A 24,412-nucleotide genomic window follows, 5' to 3' on the forward strand; every position below is an offset into this window, starting at 1 on the left:
CCCTCTGACTTCTTGCAAACTACGACTAATTGGCGTCTGTAGTTGTGTCACGACCTTACACGTCCTCACACACATACAGACACACATACACTTACACACATAAACGCGAGTGAGCTAATTCAATCTTAGTCGTAATTCAACCTCACCTGAACTTATTATAAACTTAACTGAAACAAAACTAGCTAAAGCGATCTAATCTAACCTAACCTAACCCAACCTAACCTGAATTAATTTTTTCCTAAGCCTACTTAACTAAAACGATCTAACCTAACCTAACCTAACTTGAATCATTTTTTTCCTAAGCCTACCTAACCTAATTAATCAAAAAGTAGAAAAAATATTAGCGGAATCTACAAGAAGGAACATTCGGCAGGAAAATTAACAAGAGAAGAAACGCCACTATGACCACCACAACCACCACGACCACCATCACCACCACCATGTGTCGCTGTGGCGGGGAGGCGGGGAGGTGGACGGACCATCACGCCCCATCAGTCTCGTAGGTGGCTTCGTGCGGACCAATCTCAGGAAGGAACTCATATCGAATCTGATCAATTTCCCATCCCACCAACCATCGCTCAAGGTCCATTTCCCGCCACACCACCAAGCTGCTACCTGCGTTTGGGCTCCTCTTGCCTCGCCTCGCCCTGTCCTTGAGACACACACACACACACACACACACACACACACACACACACCTTTGTTCTCTCCTCTCCTCTTCTTTTCTCTTTTTTATTTTCTTTCTTTTCACTTCTTCTCTTCTCTTTTCCTCTCCTCTCCTCTCCTCTCCTCTCCTCTCCTCTCCTCTCCTCTCTCTCTCTCTCTCTCTCTCTCTCTCTCTCTCTCTCTCTCTCTCTCTCTGTGTGTGTTTCTCTCTCCACAATGACGGCATAGGAACTTATCAAGAAAAATGTATATAAAGAAAAGAAATGCATTAATCATATAAGATGTCGAAACGAAATGAACATTCAAACACACACACACACACACACACACACACACACACACACACACACACACACACACACACACACACACACACAGAGCTTGACTTGCCATATTCAAAGGTCTTGTCATCATCACTCCCTTCTTGTTCGCTGGTCTATTTCAAGGCGATTATGATGTAGATGAGACAGGGAGGCAGGGAGACAGAGAAGACAGGGAAAGGAGGGCAGGGAGACATGAAGGGCAGAAAGGGAGTAAGGTGCTATTAATTCGTGGACATAAGGCAGAAGGGGATAAATGTTATGAGATATATTAGTGATGAACCTCGTGACTTCTAAAAATAGGACAGTAGCTCTGAAAAATGTCCACCTGTTCTTTTTTTCCTTAGGTACACAGACCAGGTTGATGCATAAAGCAAGGCGAAAAAAATAGAAACACACGAAGGAAAAGAGAAAAAGATACCAAGAAGTAAAAATCCCAACATGCTCTGAACTCCACGCAGGAAAAGTCAATTTAACATGTAGTCGTGAGAGAATGAATAAAAAAGAAAGGAAAAAAAAAAGAAAAAGGACAGGAAAAATGATGAAACAAAACGAAAAAGCATAGAATATATATATACATGTTTCGAAGAGTGAAAAGAAACGTAGAAGAAACTGCATAAATAAACACACGCTGGTTGAGGAAAAGAAAGAAACACAACACACTATTGACAACACAGAAAAAAAAGTAAAAAAGAAAAGAGAAAAAAATCATACACGAAATAAAAAAAAAAAAAAACAGGTAAAAAAACACAGAAAGAAAAGACGAAAACAATAAAAAAAACTTAAAAATGTAAAAAGATGAACATTTGAAACACGAACTAACGAATATGAAAAAAAAATAAATAAATACTAAAAAACACAGAATCCCGAATCCCCACACCAATCAATTGAAGCTCAGGTGTGAACAGGTAAGGAGAAACTACATCACATGGAGCAGCATACAGGTAGATGCGCATAGTTGAACAGGTGAGGGAGACCAACCAGCGTGATCGATACACAATTTCTTATCTTACGCCTTAATGAGTCAGTACATAGGACCTATAGCCCCCTTCCCCTCACTTCCCCCCATTTCCGTTCCCGATACCTATTTTTAGCCGGTTGATGGACGGAGGGTAATGAAGCTGCAGGTACGGGCCGGGAAGAACCGTGGGTGTAATTAATAGAATGATAGGCCGGTTTATATTGTCAGGGAGTAATGTGTAAGGTGAGTGAATGCATGCCAACCCCGCCCGTTACTGTGATCACGTTAATTATCAAGTTAACAATGTAGTCTCTCTCTCTCTCTCTCTCTCTCTCTCTCTCTCTCTCTGGGTTGTCTGAATAGTCTAAAAAGCGTCAACTCGAAAGAAATTGTGGTGTTGTCTCGTGTGTGTTTATTATTTCAGCTCTCCAATCGCCTCCCTCGTGTACCTCCTCCCTCTCCCCCTCTCCCTCTCTTCCACAGCTCGGCGCATGAGGAAGAGGCAGGAAGAGAGAGCGAAAGACTAAAAGTAAAGCCAAAGGTACGTATTGGGATTTCTATATATGCATCGCTTTTCTCTTCGACACAGGCGGCGGCGGGATCAAAAGGCGAGACAGTCTTGATCAAAGCCTCGATACGCCAAATTGAAGTCCCAGTGATGCAACCTTCCGCAGCTCCGACACCAGGGCGCTATTGTGCTCGTGGGAAGGTGGCTCGTGTGGGGGGCGGCATCAGGTGGCATCAACGAAGCAAGTGAACCAACACCCTTTGTCCTCGCGCCCTCTAGCCTCCTGCCACCTGGGTCGTCAGACTGTGACAGGGGCATATATGAAGGGGAACGAGGAGGAGGAAGGGGAGGGAATCAAGGACAAGGAATCGAAGGAGAAAGAAAAGCAGGATAGGTGTAGGTAAGCAGGTGGTGGTGCTGGTAGAAGTGTGGGTTGTAATGCTACCAGGAAAGGTAAACGCCTCAGTTACGCGTCCCAAGCTGTCCCAACGCTGCGTGGGTGTTGCTGCTGTGTGGGCTCCAGTGCTTGGCGGTGTTGTGTTGGCGTGTGTTGTCTCTCGGGGTTGTTATTGTCGGTGTGTGCGTCGCCACGTGGCATTCATTAACACGTCCTCGTAAAATAGTGGTGTAAAATATAATTGTCATGCGAGAAGGGAACGAACGGAAAGTCTGGAAGATAAATTTCATGTCTCCTCGTCAATGAATTCACAACTCCCTTCAGCGCTCCCTTGTCACGATACAAGAGGGTGATTTGCATGTTATTGATTACTCTCCGGCGATAAGTTTCCCTATCATCCACTGCTGATGGACCTCATCACGGCCCATCGCTGTCTCGGGACGCGGCTCTGATGATGCACGGACCACTTTCCTTTCCAAAATGCTTCGCTATCACGCCATCGTTGGGTTTCCTCGGAGACATTTATTTTTCACGTCTCTGCGCAGGTCTTGAGGCTGGGGACGCGGCTATAAACAGTATATAAAAGTGCTACTCACGCTACCTTTGCCTTTGAAAGAAAGTTTCATTGAATAGCTTTGCACATGCACCTCGAGGCCGCTCCTGGCTGGCTCAGGTAGAGATGAAGGTTGCCGCCAGCGCTCCTCTGTGATCGATACATTTTGGTTACTTGTTTACCATCGTCAGCACGTGAGCCAAGGGACAGACCGCACCTGTTGTCATACACACACTCAGTACACTTCCCAGCTGGCTGCTCGATACTTTCCCCATAGAAGGAAAGCATAATGGAGACTACTTCACCTTGATTCTTCTGGCGGAGGACCTATACGACCCGCGACGGCACTTTGGCTCAAGGAGGAGCTGCAGATACGTGACGCAACATACTGAACACACTATAATGATTTCCCTTGAACCAGACTATAATGGCGGCAAACAGGAGGAGGTGATGCAATGCTTGAGTCACCACATCCTCCTCATCGATATTCTCCTCAGGGTTGCGCAGATCGATCAACGGCCTAAAGCCTCCGCGATCGATCTTGTGTCACGGCGGTCTCGAATAGCACAGGTAAGAGAGGCAGTAGCTTTTATTACTGTACTTCTAAACACTATCGTATCTCAGGATTACTTTTAAAGGTCTCATAAGCGATTGATCGGATTTTCACTTGTGTTCTGCCGCTGATGGTGCTGCATGCTCATCAAACCGCCACGCGAATCACAGAAACAACACGCTGAGATGCTGAAGAAAATCGACCCTATTCGTAATCTGCGCCGGTGCCATGACTTCACTGTTGTGCCGTAATAACTTTATCAATTCACCTCCTCCAACTCCTCCTCCTGCTCCTGCTTCCCCTTCTCCTGCTCCTCCACCACCTCCTCCTAATAATCTCGCTGTCTATCCATGAACCACCCCTGACCACGGCCATCTATACCAAGTGTTGGGCCTCCGTCAGCTCCCACTCCGAGACCTCAATGACTCCCTGTTGGTACCCCTTCCTCACCCGTCCAGGCTGTGGCAGCATTGCACATGGGACCACGTTGCTAGGTCCGAGGCAATATGGAAGGTGGAATGTTGCTAATAAGACGCTTACCTTTGAGTTACCTGTATGTTTGATATCGTTTATTAGTCCGTGTTTTCCCTTCCTTGTTATTTATTTACTTTATCTACTTAGTTGTTTAATATTTTGTTGGTTTTCCCTTCTTCGTTTGTTTATTATTTGTTTACTTGTCTATCTATTTAATTGTTTTGCTTTGTTTAGTTTGCTAGTTATCTATTTAGTTGGTTACTGTCTTAATTTATTATCACGCTTCTTCTCCTTTTGTTCATTCCTCTATTTTTTCTATTATTCATACTGTTTTTTATATTTTTTTATTCATGTGTTCATTAGGATATTTTGCACATAAATTCACCATCACGGTTCAGTTGTTTTCGTTTCCCTGTACGTAATGTCATCTAGCTTCACTCAGGCTCGCAGACTGAACGAATTTCCTTCCCTCGTCATTGTGCATTGCGGGGGAAAAAAGAAAGAAAACTAAATTACCCAAGTTTAAGGTAGGCGAATTATTATCATTTTTTCCCTCAGTACAGCCACCCTCCACCACCCACCCATCCACCCACCCACACACCTCACCTCTAAACCCCAACAAGAGGTCCACATGTGTCCTCGCCGAGCAAGAAAAAAACCTTTAATGTCGACCAAAACACGCTCCAGTACATTTTTCCTTCAACAATTACGAGATACTGAGAACCAACCATGAAATCTTCTTTGTTCGGTTTGACTCACCCTCGTTATATATAGAAAATACCTTATTCCCTCGTATTCAGTACTGCTATATCCCCTGCTGTGCCTTCTTCGGCCTCCTTTAGCCTCCCCCGGCCATACAGACTGTCGGGGCGTGCTGTTGAGGTGGAGGAAACGTCATATCAAGAGGAGATGAGAAGGCTGGGAGGGAGACCAGCACAAAAGGCAAGATATCATTCCCCCTTTCCTTTCTTCTCTCGTAGGTGTCATAGAGAGAGAGAGAGAGAGAGAGAGAGAGAGAGAGAGAGAGAGAGAGAGAGAGAGAGAGAGAGAGAGAGAGAGAGAGAGAGAGAGAGAGAGAGAGAGAGAGAGAGAGAGAGAGAGAGAGAGAGAGAGAGAGAGAGAGAGAGAGAGAGAGAGAGAGAGAGAGAGAATAAGGAAATATAAAAGAAATAGTGTAATTTTATCTTTAAGAAGTTTACATTACTTTTTTCAGTGTGTGTGTGTGTGTGTGTGTGTGTGTGTGTGTGTGTGTGTGTGTGTGTGTGTGTGTGTGTGTGTGTGTGTGTGTGTGTGTGTGTGTGTGTGTGTGTGTGTGTGTGTGTGTGTGTGTGTGTGTGTGTGTGTGTGTGAACGTTGCTGCAAAAAGGTACTGAGACGTGGAATATTTTAGCCCCGTCGTTTCCTGCTGTCTTAATCCTCTCACATGTACTCAGAGCCTCGGATCGGCCCTCTTCCCCTCATTTCTATAATCCCCTTTTATAATCCGCCTTGTCTGTCTGTCTGTTTGTCTGTCTGTCTGTCTGTCTGTCTGTCATCTCTCTGTGTATGAGTATGTATGGTTTTATGTCTATTTTTTTTCCAGTCTCTGTTTCTTTTCATCTCTTTTCAGTTTCCTCGTGTCTTTTCTTTCTCCTTATCTCTCTTTTAGTCTCTCATTCTTGCTCTTCTCTCCTTCAATCATCCGTTCATTTCACCTTTTTTATCCAGTCTCCTTCATTTCCTGTTTCTTCTCCCAATTCATTTCCTCTCTAGTCTTCCTCTCTTCCAGTTTTCCTCTAATTTATCTAGTCTTTCTCTCTTCCAGTCTCCTCTCCCGATCTCCCTCTTAAAGTATCTCTTAGTTCTAGTCTTCCACTCTCCCAGTCTCCTCTCCCAATCCCCTTTTCCAGTCTCCTCTTCCAGTCTTCCTCTGTTCCAGCCACGTTTCTCTCAGTCTCTCCCTCTACATCATTCTTGCAAAACTAAGAACTCGAGAAAACTTTATGGTCGGTAGATGGGCGTTGCTCTTCCCTGCTCCTGACAACTCGGCTGTGAGGAATGGTAAAAAGAGACCCCAGAGTGACAGCCACCCCTTGCCACCACCCGTGAATGTGCTCGTATATATGGCAGGCTCAGAGGGAGGGACACTGCGACGAAAGGTTTAAGTTGCCTTTGTCTGAGTGTCTTTGTTTCACAGGAAGGTACGGAGCATCTGAGGCACCTGGCGAGATGCATAAGGGCTTTCTGCGAGGGATTGACACCTTAGCCACGAACTCTGAGGGTGAATGAGAGGGTGACTGAGAGGGAAGGAGTGTACAAGTGGAGATACTTCAGAATGGAAATACGAAAATATCACATGCGTACGAGAGAGAGAGAGAGAGAGAGAGAGAGAGAGAGAGAGAGAGAGAGAGAGAGAGAGAGAGAGAGAGAGAGAGAGAGAGAGAGAGAGAGAGAGAGAGAGAGAAGGACGGGAATAGCAACTGACTTAATACTATACAAACAAAATGTACATGCTAATAAACAAGCTCACACACACACACACACACACACACACACACACACACACACACACACACACACACACACGGTGGTAGATAAGGATATGACAAAAAATAAACGAGCAATTAAATACATTCAACTCATAAAAAAGAAAGAAAAGAAAAACTGTAAAGAAAAATATTATGAACGGGAGTAAAGAAATTAAAGATTTAGAAAAGCATACTGAGGATCTTTCAAGAAGAAGAAAAAGAAAAGAAAAAGAAAATGATGATGATGATGATGATGATGATGATGAAAAAAGGAAGAAAATAAAGAACAAGAGTAAGAACAAGAGGACAAGAACAAGAACAAGAACAGGAAAAGAAGGGAAAGAGGAGAAGCTGGAGTAAGAGGAGAAAAACAATAACAGAAAAGAAGAAAAAAAGGAAGAGAAAGTGGAGTAGGAGTAGTATGAAGAATAAGAATAAGAGGAGGAGGAGGAGGAGGAGGAGGAAGAGAGGGGGTAAGCTGCATTCGCTAGTGTATTGTTCGTGAGGTCGTAAGGCGCTTAGCTGGGCACACATCGCAAGGCACTGCAAAAACTGTCCCGACAAAGCTTATTACGCCCTGCTGATGATGTTCCGGGAAGAGAAAGAGACCGGAAAGCAGAGGACAAGAAAAGGAGAAAGAAAAAATATAACGAAAAAGCAATGAAAAGTGGTCGCTCATAACAAAGTGAAATGTGGACACTTATAACCCCCCAAAAAAAGGTAGGAAAGAGGGAGACAGATGATAAATTTAGGTAAGATAAATGGCGGGACTGCAAAAGGAGACACATGGCAACCCTAAAGGAAGAAAAACGGGATGTTGGAAATAACGAATGGGAGACTAAAGGAGAAAGAAAAGTAGGCGGCAAAAAAACACTGGAGATAAATAAAAAAGGAAAGAGAAAGAGAATTAAAAACAAGGCAAAATACCGGGAACTCGCAACAAAGGACCATAAACGAGAAAGAAGGAAAAAAAAAGTGAAATGGAGACTTAGAAATGAAAGAAAAGTGATAGAGAAAACAAGTAAAGAGAAAACTTAACACGCACATAAGAAAAATAACAGAAATACAGACACGAAAAAGCCTAAATGATAAAATAAAGAAAAATTGGAGAAGAAAATAAAAAAGGGCGAATGGGAAAGTTAAAAAAGACGGGCATTAAAAAAAGAAAACAAAAAAATAGATAAAAAAGAACAGGGAAACAGAGAAAGGCAGGAATAAAAAAAAAAACAGAGAACAATAAAACGCTTCCTTTGCACATGTGGATGAGAAGTATCGAGTAATTCCCCTGACAAATCTTTAATGAATTCTGTCATCGATGCTGCACGGAGCTTACTACAACTAAACCGCCCACTTTACCATTACCCTCGCTGAAATGTGACGTGTTTCTATATTCATTCTGCTTGCTATTTGGCGATTTGATGCAGCTTCAGAAACTTATGTGGGGGGGATTAAAATAGTGAAGACTAGCCATCAACCCTTTCAGTACCATGACGCCTTTTCATATTCATTCTGCTTGCTATTTCGCGATTTGATGCAGCTTCAGAAACTTATGTGGGGATTGAAATAGGGAAGATTGTGACCATTAATCTTCTGACTTCCATAGATAGTTCATAAGATAAATAAAAATCGTCTAATCATACCCAAAACTCAAGATAAAAATGAGTCCCATTACTGAAGGGGTTAATACGACCGGGCACTTTACCATTAAAACTAAACCCTTCCTAGAATGTGACGCGCTTCTATATTCATTCTGCTTGCTTTCTCGCGATTTGATGCAGCTTCAGAAACTTATGAAGGAAGGATTAAAATAGTGAAGATTGTGACCATTAATCTTCTGACCTCCATACACAGTTCATAAGGTAAATAAAATCGTCTAATCATACCCAAAACTCAAGGTAAAAATGTGTCCCACTACTGAAGGGGTTAATCTTCTGACCTCCCTAGACAGTAAATAAAAACGGCTAATCAAACCCAAAACTCATGGTGAAACAACCGTCGCACTATTGAAGGAGATAAAATTAAACCCGCGCTGGAATAAACAAGAGACAAACGAGAACAACGAAGCAATTTCCTTAATGCTTTCGCTGAGGAAACGTGGGATTTACTCTTAGTTTTTGGACGAGGTACCAGAAACGATCACAACTTCTTTCTCCTTCTCCTTCTTCTTCTTCTTCTTTTCCTTTCTTTTTTTTCCCTAATTTTTTCATCTTTTTTCTTTAATTTTTAACTTTTATTTTTGAGATGAATTAACAAAAATTATCACAACTTTCGCCATGTTTATCTTTCTCCTCCTCCTCCTTCTTCCTTTTCCTTCCTTCTTTCCTTTATGCCTTCGCTTAGTAAACGTAGAATTTGCTCTTGTTTACTCTTCTTTACTCTTGTTTATTCTTTTTCTTTCTCATCCTCCTTCTCCTTCTTCTTTTTCTTTCCCCTTTCCTTAGTGCTTTCGCTGAGGAAACGTGGAATCTACTCTTATTTTTGGGATGAATTAACGAAAATGATCACAACTTTCGTCATCTTTATCTGTCTCCCTCTCATCCTCCTCCTTCTTCCTTTTGCTTCCTTCTTTCCATAATGCTTCTTTTTTTCTTTATGTATACTTGAAGAATATGGGGAGCACCGTTCAACTTCCACCCATTAGCGGCGCAGGCAATTATTTTTATTTATAGTGGTACCCATATTAGGGCCCATATCACCACCCAAGCACATATACCTTCCCCTGAAATCTGGGTATCAAGGTGACATGTAGGTAACTTTAAACCACTCAACAAATGACAAAGTTTCAAGACGGCACGTGGTGGGACTCGAACCTAGCCATAGACGTCTGCTCGATCACACGCTCACCACCTTATCCACTACGCCACCGTGGAATTTACTCTGATTTTTTAAACGAGGGAATATAAACGATCACAACTCCACCATCTTTATCTTTCTCCTTCTCATTCTTCTTCTTCCTTTTCGTTCCTCCTCTTACTCTTTCTTTGGCGTCATATAAAGTACATGTCTCCTTTAACAGTTTTCTTCTTCACATCTTCCTTTATAACTCTCAGCCTTTCCATTTCTAACAGAGTCACTCCTTATTCTACCCTGAACACTGCAACAACCACGATTTCTAAACAATACAAACGCAGTACCTCAACTTCATCAACCCCCTGCCTTGCCTGTGCCACCAACAAGGATCCGCTCATCACCTATACACGAGTGAGTCACCGTGGAAGGTTCAGAGGGTAAAAATTTAGCTTCTGGGAGGGACACGAGGACAAGAGAGAGGGCAGTGAGGAGAGAAATGGACGAGGGAAATGACACGGAGAACATTAGGATACAGTGCGGGAAGAGAGGAGGGATGCTGAGAAGGGATTGAGAAAGAGGAGGGATAGCTAGGAAGTAAAAAAAAAAAAAAAAGACTACGAGATACAGTGTGATAATAAAGGAAACATAAGTAGAACTGATAAAGGAGAGAAAAATCAAAAGGATGAAAATAATAAAAGAACAAGCGAGAAGAACACGAAGGAAAAAGAATGAAACAAAAGGATACAAGAGAATATAATCGTAAAGGAACAAGTAATAGAAAAAAAGAAAAAGGAAGAAGAAAAGGTGAAGAATTAGAATACGAGAGATAGAAGAGGAATAGGAGGTAGAGTAACAGGAAACAGGAAGAGGAAGCATAAGAGGAGAATGACAGAAAGGGAAGAGCAACGAAGGGAGGGGAAGGCAAGTTTGGAGGGAGGGAAGGAAGGAAAGGAAGAAAAGGAGGGGAGAGTTGCCAGTTCGGAGATGAGACGAGAGGGATGTATCCGGGACAGAGAGAGAGAGAGAGAAAGAGGCAAGAGGGGAGAGGAGGGAAGAGACAGGGAGGGAAGGGAGGGAAGAGGGAGGGAAGGATTGGCAGGACACCATGTCGATCTGGATTTAAATGGCGCAATATCTTTCTTTTATATATCAGCCTATACACAAAATAATTGGATTAGTTCTTCCTTTTATGGCACATTTCACCTTCATCATCCCAACATTTTATACCGGAGAAAGTGATAAAAAAAATGAGAAAAAGCAAAAAAAAAATCCACCCACTTTTTTTGGGATAAGGAAATGGAAAAACTGGCGGGAAAAAAATGTTTGGGCGTAAATACACAAAAAAACATAACGCAAAGAGGGGAAAAATAGAAGGGGATTATTGGGAGCATTTTGTTATTGGTACACGTATTGTTCAGGTTGTCAGGGGAACAGAATATATGAACGCGGCGCGTCCAATGCGTTTGATGGGAACAAAAGATACTAAATGAATCATCATGTTCAAAGGCATCAAATAAATTAATACAGAAATATAAAACTAGTACATAGGCAGCGACGAGAGAGAGAGAGAGAGAGAGAGAGAGAGAGAGAGAGAGAGAGAGAGAGAGAGAGAGAGAGAGAGAGAGAGAGAGAGAGAGAGAGAGAGAGAGAGAGAGAGAGAGAGAGAGAGAGAGAGAGAGAGAGAGAGAGAGAGAGAGAGAGAGAGAGAGATCAAAGAAGCAAATGGGATACAGGTAGACATCACCTCTGACACGTAAAACACACACACATACACACACACACACACACACACACACACACACACACACACACACTAACAAAAAGAAGGAAACACACACAAAAATCTGACAAATAAACAAATGAAATAGCATAGAAAACACACACACACACACACACACACACACACACACACACACACACACACACACACACACACACACACACACACACACACACACACACACACACACACACACACACACACACACACACACACACACACACACACACACACACACACACACACACACACACACACACATGAACAAAAAAAAAACGCAAAACAAAACGAAACAAAACAGAAGACAAAGAAAATAAAAAAGAAAAACACACAAACAGGGTGAAAATAGCCTCGTAAATTTGGACTCTCATAGCAAGCCAAGTGAAAAGACAAAAAAAAAAAAAAAAAAAGAAAATAAAGAAAAATACAGGTACAGTACAGGTGCATACAAGGAACACCTGCCTGCGAGCACTTGACCTCACACGGCTCTCTCTTAATCTAGGTTAGAGGTGCGCGTCACGTCCGCCTATATTCCGTGTTGACCCAGAGCCTTCCTGTCACTCAACTCCTGCGTTTTTTATTCTCGCCTTCGAAGCGCCGACACTCTCACGTTTTCACACGGCAAGCTATTTTGACTCTGGCCAGACGCTCCATTGATTGTCTCTCTGCTTCTCCCTGTTAGACAAAATGTACACAGATTGATTAAATGTTCCTTATATGTTTTGGATCCCATTTATCAGTTAAGTTTAATAGATATAAATAAATGTAAGTTCCATTGATTGTTTCTCTGCTTCTCCCTGTTAGACAAATGTAGAAAAGTTGATAAAATGTTCCTTACGTGAGATTGTTTTATATTGCATTTCTCAGTTAAGTTTAAGTAAAGAATTGTTTCTCTGCTTCTCCCTGTTAGACTCGGTGCTGAGAACAATGACTACAAAGGTTGATAAAATGTTTCTTACGAGAGATGCTTTTGGATTTAATTTCTCAGTTTAGTTAAAGTAGAAAAAAAATATAGATGTATGTTCCAATGATTGTTTCTCTTCTCTCTCTCTTAAACTCTGTAAACGAATAACTACAAATATACAATAAATCCAAAAGGTTCCTTAAACAAGATTGTTTTGAAGTACATTTCTCAATAACGTTTAAATGAAAAAGGAAATTTGATAGAGATATTAAGTTGTAAAACACATATGACGAAGGGTAACAGATAAAATCCTAAGGGAAGTTACTGGTTCAAGGTTGATAAGTTAGATTAACCCTTTCGGCACCGGGACGTATTTTCATCTATAGTTTTAAGTGTGATTAGACGATTGCATTGACATTATGAAGGGTCTATGGAGGTCAGAGGTTTAATGGCCAGAGTCTTCACTATTTCAATCCCCACGTGAGTTTGTGAGCTGCATAAAATCATCAAATAGTAACCAGAATGAGTACGGAAATGTGTAATGGTACTGAAGGGGTTAAGAAAGTGATAAGAAGACATTAGTTCTCAGAGTGACAGATGAATGGAACAGACTTAGTAATCAGGTGGTTAGTGCCGAGGTAACAGGGAATTGAAAGAAGAGTGAACACATTCCTTGATGGCGATGACAGGTGACTCAGGGATTGCCAGGAGGACGAGTAATGGTGTTTTGCAGCTTCTCTATGTTATTTATGTTCTTGGGTGCATTTCCTTCACTGACTCCCTATGTTGCTCTTCAAATACGACCCAGTTACACACACACACACACACACACACACACACACACACACACACACACACACACACACACACACACACACACACGACATTTGTCCTTTTCTTTTGGCTGACTGTTGGCTTGTAATGGGGCTGGTAATTCAGTGGGCCTTTTTTATTTTATTTTTTTTCTTGTCCTTGGCTGGCTTCTCCTCTCGCACAAAACACACACACACACACACACACACACACACACACACACACACACACACACACACACGTGCATGCCGCCGCCACACAAACGCACTTAAGCTTTTTAATCATCAAGTTCGCAATCTCGTCACTTCAATTACCCAGAGAAACAAACGCAAACTTATTCCCAAACTTTATCCATCACATCTTTTTATTTCCGGGAAACAGCTGAGCCACATTTTCCCTCCACACCACATCAACACCCCCCATCCACCCTCTCCCTGCCTCCAAATAACCCTCTATCCTCTTTCCTCTTCCCACTGTTCCTCCCTCTTCCAAGTACTTCCCGTCCCTCCTCTCTTCCTTAATATACGAGTGTTTCCTCCCTCCCTTCATTTCCTCCTTCCTTCCTCCTTCCTCCTTCCTTCTTCCTCCTCCTCCTCGTCTCTGGAATGAGCATTACAACGAGTCCGAATTAACAAACTTCGCTCTACTAATATAAAGATGAGAGAGAGAGAGAGAGAGAGAGAGAGAGAGAGAGAGAGAGAGAGAGAGAGAGAGAGAGAGAGAGAGAGAGAGAGAGAGAGAGAGAGAGAGAGAGAGAGAGAGAGAGAGAGAGAGAGAGAGAGAGAGAGAGAGAGAGAGAGAGAGAGAGAGAGAGAGAGAGAGAGAGAGAGAGAGACCGATTGACTGATGACTGACTGGCTGACTGAGTGACTGACAGACATAGGTACAAAAAAAGACAGAGACAGAGAAAGAGACACAAAAAGGGAGGAGGAAAGAGACAGAGAATAAGACAGACAAACTAGAGTATAGGATAACAGACAGACAGACAGACAGACAGACGGACAGACGGTGGAAAGGATAGATGGAGACTGACAAGAGCTCGGTAGATTTGATTACTCTCAACCATTATCTTGTTTCGTGGCGATTGGACGAAGCTTACCTGAGGAGTCGCCTACCTGCTGGGGTGACGTGGACAGGTAGTAAATTAGTTCCGCGAATGCAATTAAGACGAACGAACGCTGGCGGGTTATGGTGTGATGGGACCTTGTAATATTAGCAGTAGTAAATTATCTGGGGTTTCCAATTCTTTTCTTCTCCTCCTGTTTTTTTTTTTCTTTTTCTTTTTTTAGTGCAGTTGGTTCAAAGTCTCTAGTTTTCTGTATTTTCTTTTTTCTCCGAGTGTTTGTTAATGGAGCAAGTTCAGAAGGCAGGTATTTAATGGAGTTATTATGAAGTCCCTGTGCCACGCCATCTAACTTACCTGCTCTTCCTGTCCACACAAGTGCTATTGATTTTCACTTCCCGCCCACACATATGAACACAGTCTCCCCCTCACTCCCACTCCCTGTCTCTCTCTCTCTCTCTCTCTCTCTCTCTCTCTCTCTCTCTCTGGAGCACACAGGTAGGATGTAAAAATTTCGTAGCACCTTTTGTACTTCACTCTTTAATAATACGACCATCAACAATTCATAAAACAAAGTAGTGTAGCTTCAGGCGACTACAGCCACAAGGTAAGCTGAAGCAGATGACTTTGTGGCCACGAACAACAACAACAACAACAACAACAACATGCATTTATTTCTACTGCTGGCATTCACTTTATTCCACTTGCCTTCCCGCCATAAAGGTCACAAGTGTTCTTCAGGAAAGTTGCGCCAAATAGGAAGTCGTGAATAAAAGAGCAAGTATATAAGTCATTGGATAAAATTTACGTTAGAAGACAAGAGGTAAAAAGACTGACGAATCATTAGGCGGCCGTGGACGTGAGAAGCGACGAGGAAGAGGAGGAAGAGAACGAGGACGAGGAAGACGAGGAGGGCTTCAAATGGACCAGGAACAAGTGGAGTGTGTATTATTGTTTTTGTTGTTTTGGCATCATTACGGTCATTACGATGGTGTTTTGCTGCACGACAACACTCCGGAGGCTTGAAGACAGCGTGTTTTCTGTCCCGGCGCTAAAAATGGAGAGCCTTAATGCAATAACAAGTCTGCAGTGCTCAATATGTCAAAGTCTTCGTGTGTCTGTTTCCTGATTATTTTCATTGCTTGGTTTCTTTTGGACGTTCTTAAGGAATGTTTCAGGGCGTGTAATTGGATTGCGGCATAAATACTTCCGGGAAACATCACTCACTTTGATGAACGAATGGGACAATAAGAAATAAATCATCATACCAAAAATATATGTAAAGTAATACTTAGATTGATGTTTTGAATGTAAGAGTAAATAAGTGATTAAATAGATGAAAAAATAGATGAAATATAAATACATCAGTAAAGAATGAAATGTGTAAAGGAGTAAGTGTTGTGATCTTACATGAAGGGAGAATCACAAGGAAGAATGAGGAAATAAAGAGAGAAGGAGGAAAAGAAGAAAGAAGGAAGAAGAAAGAGAGGAAAAAAGAAAGAAGAACAAACAACAAAGATAAAAGAAACTTATCAAGAGAAAAAGACCTACTAAGACGCAAAATTCCTCAAGAACAACAAGTGAAGCCTTAATTATCAACACACACACACATGCGCACACACACACACACACACACACACACACACACACACACACACACACACACACACACACACACACACACACACACACACACACACACACACACACACACACACACACACACACACACACACACACCCGGTAGCTCAGTGGTTAGAGCGCTGGCTTCATAAGCCAGAGGACCGGGGTTCGATTCCCCGGCCGGGTGGAGATATTTGGGTGTGTCTCCTTTCACGTGTAGCCCCTGTTCACCTAGTAGTGAGTAGGTACGGGATGTAAATCGAGGAGTTGTGACCTTGTTGTCCCGGTGTGTGGTGTGTGCCTGGTCTCAGGCCTATCCGAAGATCGGAAATAATGAGCTCTGAGCTCATTCCGTAGGGGAACGTCTGGCTGTCTCGTCAGAGACTGCAACAGATCAAACAGTGAAACACACACACACACACACACACACACACACACACACACACACACACACACACACACACACACACACACACACACACCGCGTAGTGTAGTGGTTAGCATGCTCGACTCACAATCGAGAGGGCCGGGTTCGAATCCCGGTAAGCGGCGAGGCAAATGGGCAATCCTCTTAATGTGTGACCCCTGTTCACCTAGCAGTAAATAGGTACGGGTTGTAACTCGAGGGGTTGTGGCCTCGCTTTCCCGGTGTGTGTTGTGTGTTGATGTGGTCTCAGTCCTACCCGAAGATCGGTCTATGAGCTCTGAACTCGCTCCGTAATGGGGAAGACTGGCTGGGTGACCAGCAGACGACCGAGGTGAATTACGCACACATCTTCGTCTCCCTCTAGTCTCAGGGACGTCTAAAGTAAAATATTCCTAAGCCTTCGTGTTCCTGCTGGTGGTGCCACGGACGCCCTACCTGGGATTTTTAGCGTGATTGAATGGTTCCCTGTCACTGTCTGATTGGTTCTCTCTCTCTCTCTCTCTCTCTCTCTCTCTCTCTCTCTCTCTCTCTCTCTCTCTCTCTCTCTCTCTCAAACTGATCCACTAAACGAAAAAAAAGAGACATGAAACCTATGCGGAATTGATTTCAGTTACCGATTAGCTTGGAAAAGACTCTGCATTTGTATTAGACGTAGGCGGGAGGACAAGCAACAAGAGGAGGGGGAGGAGGGGGAGAGGTAACAAGAGGAGGAGGAGAAGGAGGGATAGAGGAGAAAAGTAAGGTAAAATATAGTAGCCGTAGACAAAAGAGAAGTCCTTCAAGTATTGGACAACGCCAAGACAGAACTGATGAGGTATTGATTTGAGAATTACAGAGACTAGACTGTCCTCTCGATTCAGATGCATTGGAAACAAAATCCTCATCCCTCCTTCCCTCCCCTCTCTCTCTCTCTCTCTCTCTCTCTCTCTTTCTCTTTTTCACTCTACAGTATAAAGATAAGATTCCTTCCATACCTTCCTCCTCTTCCTCTTCCTCCCCCTCCTTCCCCCAAAATCCTTCCCCTCTCTCCCCCTCTTTTTCTCTCTGTTTCTCTTTCACTCTACAGTATGAAGACAGAAATCCTTCCATAATATTCCCTCCTTCTCTTCCTCCCTCCCTCCCCAAAATTCCTCCCTCTACCCCACCATTCTTTTTCTTTGTCTCTCTTTCTCTCTACAGTACGGATATAGAAATCCTTCCATACGTTTCCCCTCTCCTCTTCTTCCCTCCCTCCCCTAAAATCCCTCCTCTCTTCCCCGCTTTCTCTCTTTCTCTCGTCCTCTTTACAGTACGAAAATTACCTCCATACCTTCCTCCTCTTCCTCTCCCTCCCTCCTCTCTTCTCCTCACTGTAGCCAAAACACATCACAGCAAAATATCGTTGTTGTCGTTATCGGAATGGCACGGTATATTTTTTAGGCCGTAATCTCTTTTGCATTCTAACGAAATCCTTGCTGGAAGTGAACTCTTTTCCTTTCTATTTATCATTTTAGCATTTTTTTTTTTTTGTGTGTGTGGGTGGATGGGTGGGACCAGTATTTCATTGGTTTGTTTGTGTGTTTGTTTGTGTGTGTGTGTGTGTTCTACTGCCAGCATCGCCACAGTTACCTCCCCTATATACATTAGCCATCTTCACCATCATCACCACGACAACTATCATCACCATTACATGAACCTTCTTCACTATCACTATCATCACCACCACAGCTGTTGTTTTCCCATCACTACTACCAAAGCAGCTGCCTTCACCATCATTACCACCACCACCACCACCACCACCACCACCACCACCACCACCATCATCATTACCTGCATCCGTATAAGTTTTTTCTTTACCTTTCTTTCTACAAACTTACGTAAATTGTTCTTGTTTCCGTAATGCTGTAGTGTGTGTGTGTTTGTGTGTGTGTGTGTGTGTGTGTGTGTGTGTGTGTGTGTGTGTGTGTGTGTGTGTGTGTGTGTGTGTGTGTGTGTGTGTGTGTGTGTGTGTGTGTGTGTGTGTGTGTGTGTGTGTGTGTGTGTGTGAACCCAGCCACACGTCACAACATCCATTGAAGCGACAGAAGGAAACACTCACAACTCAAATCACTTCTAAGAATGACGCTTTTCTCTTCGTCTCGTCATGCTATTCCAGTTTGCCTCAATTATTAAAGTTCACGACCTCAACTTGAAGAAATAAAGAAGACACTCGCCTCCACAAGACAAAGACGAATATTTCAACAACGTATTCTCAACTCTAAGAATATTTTTGCGCAGATTCTTTGATGTGAGAGAGAGAGAGAGAGAGAGAGAGAGAGAGAGAGAGAGAGAGAGAGAGAGAGAGAGAGAGAGAGAGAGAGAGAGAGAGAGAGAGAGAGAGAGAGAGAGAGGGCGAAACAGACCAATGACGAAAGAAACTCAGAAACAAACAAACAGACAAACAAGATATATGAAAAAGGTACAATTACTTTCATCCGGTAACGAAGATTTCGACGTCGACTGCAGAGAGCGTAACAAAAGCGACGGCCACTCAGACCTTCGGCAGCGGGAAAAGGACAAGAGAGAGAGAGAGAGAGAGAGAGAGAGAGAGAGAGAGAGAGAGAGAGAGAGAGAGAGAGAGAGAGAGAGAGAGAGAGAGAGAGAGAGAGAGAGAGAGAGAGAGAGAGAGAGAGAGAGAGAGAGAAGGGGGGAGGGGGTGACGCCACAGCGGTTTCATCACCATAATGGAAGGGCCGCTGCCACAGGGCTTCCTTTTACTACTAATCTGCCCTGGAAATTTTAACGCCGTGCACCGACTGACGAAAGACGTGCACGGCCTCTCCTGCACCCCTTCCTATATTGTGCAGGACCCGCCAAGTCACCGACGGAGTGGAAAATTAATTCCCTCCCCATCAGCCTGACGGGGAAGCTGGCGGAGGGGAAGAAACTCACCATCAGAGGGGAAAATAATATATATTGCATTTAATTTCCACCACCAAGAAATGTTCAAGGCTCCAGCAAGTTAATGGTGAATGTTGGGAACGTCATAATCATTTCCTTGAACTTTCTTTAATGGGAATTGATGGGAATGAAAACAAAGATTTATATATTTCTTTGGTTGGTCATTTTATTTCTTTTCGTGATGGCAAGGAATGTGATTTTCTTTTCATCTTTACTTTCCGTTGCCTTGTGAAAGCTTGTGCAGGACTACACTCTCAGGAATTCAACTAACCTGGTGCTGAATTTTCGCTCTGGAGCATCCGTTGCGTCATGTTCGCGGGAAATGGATTTTTCTCCGCTATTTCTGGCCATGAAAGGAAAATACGAGAATAGAAAGGATCCGCCGATGATTGACTGTCCATCTGTCTGTCTGTCTGTCTGTCTGTCTGTCTGTCTGAATCACTACTGTTAATCTGTATTTTGGTCATTCTATCAGTTTGTGTATAACTCTCTCTCTCTCTCTCTCTCTCTGCTAGACACGTCACGATAATTCTACCGCGGCTATTTCCCCACCGCTCCACTAAGTTCTCGGGCAGATCTGGCAACTATTAAGCCGAGAAGGTGAAGCTCAGCCAGGCACTCACACGAGGGATGATCAACACTGCGCTGCTAACGGGGAGAGCTGACAGCAGGCCGAGGGAAACTGAGAGCGCTGGTGGAGGAAAACAGACGGAAACAGACAGAAGCAGACAGACTCGGGTGAAGGTAAGCAGGGAGAGGTGCGGGTGTGGGAGTGTGAGTGGTTATGTGAGAGTGTGTGGGTGACTGCGACGGTGATGGGCGGGGATGATGGATGGGAGGGATTCTGGATAAGCAGCAGGTAAGGCCAGTAAGGTGTGGTTCACTGGTCTTCTGAAAATGGATTATGTTCACGTGCGTGTCACCATAATATTGATAAATCTGTGGCGGTAACTGTCTTTTTCTTACTTATGGGATTCTGTTACGTCTGTTTAAGTGATGAATCTGTTTTTATTTTCTTCCTGAGCATCTTTCAGAAATTCAGGTCAGGATATACATTTTGCCATTTTCAAGTTCAAAAGATCCTAAAAAAAGCAGTTATTTAATTTATTTCATACTTACGGGATTGAGTTAAGCCTGTTTATGTAATGGAACTTTTTTTTTCTCAGCTTCTTTCAAAATTCCAGGGTAATATATACATTTTACTATATTTAAGATCCAAAGACCAGAAAAAAGCAGTTATTTCATTTATATCCACCAAGAAAACATACGAAAATATTAAATTACAAGAGTAATGAAACTTTTTTTTCTCTTCCTGAGCACCTTTCAAAAGTTTAGGCTAGGATATACATTTTGCAATTTTCAAGTTACAAAGATCCTAAAAAAGCAATTATTTCATTTATATCCACCAAAAAAAACAAGAAAAGCTACATTTGCGTAAAAAAAATTCGAACCTATTGAAAACCTGCAAAAAATAATAACACTTTAACTAAATGACCAAAAAAAGTAAGGAAAGAGAAACATTTTGATATTTACTCACACCATTCTCTTTTCTTACATCCCACATACGTACAAGTCGCTTTTCAAGGCTGCGCAGGCGACTTAAGGGAAACATTTTTATTAAAGGTTCGTGGAATCCAGCAAAGTAAGGCTAACACTCAATCAAAGCTTCCATTCCATATAAGGTAACAGCAAGCCATTACGTGATTGGTGCAGGGAAGGAGGCGGAGCACGAGGAGGAAGTGGAGAAAGGAGAAGAAGAGAAGGTGAGGAAGAAGAGGAAAAGGAGTAGGAATAGTAATAGGGAGAGGAGGAGGAGGAGGAGGGGAGGAGGAGGAGGAGGAGGAGGAGGAGGAGGAGGAGGAGGAGAACGAGGAGGAAGAGGAGGAGGAGAAGGAGGTGGAAGAAGTAGAAAAGAGGAGGAATAGGAGGAGGAAAATGAAAATGATAAAACGAGGTGGGAAAGATGGCGGCGTAAGAAGAGTAAGATGATGAGAAGAAGGAAAAGAAGAGGGAAGAAAAGAAAAGAAGAAGAAGAAGAAGAAGAAGAAGAAGAAGAAGATGATGATGATGATGATGATGATGATGATGATGATGATGATGATGAAGAAGAAGAAGAAGAAGAAGAAGAAGAAGAAGAAGAAGAAGAAGAAGAAGAAGAAGAAGAAGAAGAAGAAGAAGAAGAAGAAGAAGAAGAAGAAGAAGAAGAAGAAGAAGAAGAAGAAGAAGAAGAAGAAGAAGAAGAAGAAGAAGAAGAAGAAGAAGAAGAAGAAGAAGAAGAAGAAGAAGAAGAAGAAGAAGAAGAAGAAGAAGAAGAAGAAGAAGAAGAAGAAGAAAAGACGAGAAGGAGGAGGAGGAGGAAGAAGAGGAAAAAGAGGAGGGAGAGGAGGAGATAATTGACGAAGAAGAGAACTGGAGACATAAGACAAACTTAAGATTGAAAAAGAAAGGAAGGGAAAAAAAAAGTTGAAATGACTCAAGTCTTTCTGGGGAGTTTGTAATAAGGCCTTGATGACTCTGCCTTTCTCCCTCCCACCGACTAACCTCTCCCAAACCTCAAAACCCACCACCTACTAAGCTATCATTAGGAGCAAAAGTACAAGGCCTCACGCTCACTGTCAAGACGTGAACAGACACTTTCCTCTTGACTTAGGTGAATAACATGACATAGAACGTAGATAGAAGGATGAGATGACATGAGAAATAGAAGATTGAGAATGACATAAAGAGGATGAATAAGGTGAAGTGTGTGAAATGGTCGAAGCTTCAGGTAAAGAGAGAATGTTAGTTGTGGGAATGGAAGGACAATGCAATGAGTGAGCGAAGACTAAAGTGAAAGAAAAGTAAAGGTAAAACTGAAATCATACTAAAAGATACAGGAGATAATAAGGTGGTATTGATTGTAGAGATGCACACACACACACGAAAATAGACGAAAGGAGAAAAACACACGGAAATAGGGAGGTGAACAAATAAAAAATGAAAACTAATAAGATGAAGAAATACACAAAGAGAAATTTGAGAAAACGAAATAACAAATTTAGAGAAGAGATGAAAAGACGTCGCTTATCTTTATTATCGCCATAGCTCATCTTTGCCATAATGCGCATACTCGTGCCTGTCTGTTTGTCCGTGTCATTCTAGTGTGCGTTACCTTTGTCAGGTGTGAGTAGAGTGTAGGTTTGATAATAAAACACAAAGCTATTGGATTCCAGTTTAGGTACCAAGGCTCCAATTAATCCAAGGCCCCAAGGCTCCAGATAAGGCACCAAGGTCCAGTTAATCCAAGAATCCAAGGGCCAGTTAAGGCACCAAGGCTCCTGTTAATCCAAGGTTCCAAAAGGCCAGTTAAGGCACCAAGGATCCAGTTAATCCAAGGCTCCAAGGGGCCAGTTAAGGCACCAAGGCTCCTGTTAATCCAAGGCTCCAAGGGACCAGTTAAGGCACCAAGGCTCCAGTTAATCCAAGGCTCCAAGGTGCCAGTTAAGGCACCAAGGTTCCTGTTAATCCAAGGGTCCAAGAGGCCAGTTAAGGCACCAAGGTTCCTGTTAATTCATGTCGCGAAGGGGCCAGTTAAGATACCAAGGCTCCAGTTAATCCAAGGCTCCAAGCGGCCAGTTAAGGCACCAAGGCTCCAGTTAATCCAAGGCTCCAAGGGGCCAGTTAAGGCACCAAGGCTCCAGTTAATCCAAGGCTCCAAGGGGCCAGTTAAGGCACCAAGGCTCCAGTTAATCCAAGGGTCCAAGGGGCCAGTTAAGGCAACAAGGCTCCTGTTAATCCAAGGCTCCAAGGGGCCAGTTAAGGCACCAAGGCTATAGTTAATCCAAGGCTCCAAGGGGCCAGTTAAAGCACCAACGATCCAGTTAATCCAAGGCTCCAGTTAATGCAAGATTCCAAGGGCCAGTTAAGGCACCAAGGCTCCTTTTAATCCAAAGTTCCAAGGGGCCAGTTAAGGCACCAAGGCTCCTGTTAATCCAAGGCTCCAAGGGGCCAGTTAAGGCACCAAGGCTACATTTAATCCAAGGTTCCAGTTCATCCAAGGTTCCAAGGGGCCAATTAAGGCACCAAGGCTCCAGTTAATCCAAGGCTGAAAGGGGCCAGTTAAGGTACCAAGGCTCCTGTTAATTCATGGTTCCAAGGGGCCAGTTAAGGCACCAAGGCTCCAGTTAATCCAAGGTTTCAAAGGGCCAGTTAAGGCACCAAGGCTCCAGTTAATCCAAGGCTCCAAGGGGCCAGTTAGGGCACCAAGGCTCCAGTTAATCCAAGGTTCCAAAGGGCCAGTTAAGGCACCAAGGCTCCAGTTAATCCAAGGCTCCAAGGGCCAGTTAAGGCACCAAGGCTCCAGTTAATCCAAGGCTCCAAGGGGCCAGTTAAGGCACCAAGGCTCCAGTTAATCCAAGGCTCCAAAGGGCCAGTTAAGGCACCAAGGCTCTTGTTAATCCAAGGCTCCAAGGAGCTAGTTTAGGCACCAAGGCTCCAGTTAATCCAAGGTTCCAAGGGCCAGTTAAGGCACCAAGGCTCCAGTTAATCCAAGGCTCCAAGGGGCCAGTTAAGGCACCAAGGCTCCAGTTAATCCAAGGTTCCAAGAGGCCAGCTTCAGAAAACAAACACCATACCTGGCGACTTTTGTTCCGTTAAAACAACATTAAAGGAACGTTATCTATTACTCTTGGTTCTACTCCCCGCCACTCCCTCACCTACCTTTTTTTTCATCCACCTACAACTCCCTACCCTCCCTTTACACCCCATCAACAAATCCCAATAGTCTCTCACCTCTACCACATCCCTCATCTCTCCTGGGTAAGCATTTAATGGATGATTGTCTAAGGAGCAACATACCTCCTCCTCTCATCGCTAGCTCCCTCATTAGGATCGAAAGGAATATGCGTGTTTTTTGTGTGTATCTGTGTAAGAATAACAATAATAACGAAAAAACGCCAACAAATAAACGAATAAGAATAAAAGTAATGCAACAAATGATATTCTCAATGATGATGATGATGATGAAACAATCAGATTATAAGACCTGGCCCACTGCTCGACGCAAGAAGGTGTCAGAAGCAATGTGGTGGCAACAAGGTGCTGTCGCTACATTAGTCACTTGAGCGATAATGAACCTAATGTTTACAATTATACAAATTTGCATAACAATAATTC

General features: G+C 43.1%; 1 protein-coding gene and 1 non-coding gene across 3 annotated transcripts in view; one reads left to right on the forward strand and one right to left on the reverse strand.

The window, feature by feature from the left end:
• Window positions 1-24,412, reverse strand: part of LOC123506578 — a 212,715-nt gene that overhangs the window by 30,749 nt on the left and 157,554 nt on the right. The gene's annotated exons all lie outside the window — the stretch shown is intronic.
• Trnam-cau lies at window positions 16,027-16,100 on the forward strand. Its single transcript has one exon. It is a non-coding gene; the product is annotated as a tRNA-Met (tRNA).

This window comes from Portunus trituberculatus, chromosome 20 (assembly GCF_017591435.1).
Source record: "Portunus trituberculatus isolate SZX2019 chromosome 20, ASM1759143v1, whole genome shotgun sequence".
Classification (NCBI taxonomy): Eukaryota; Metazoa; Arthropoda; class Malacostraca; order Decapoda; family Portunidae; genus Portunus; species Portunus trituberculatus.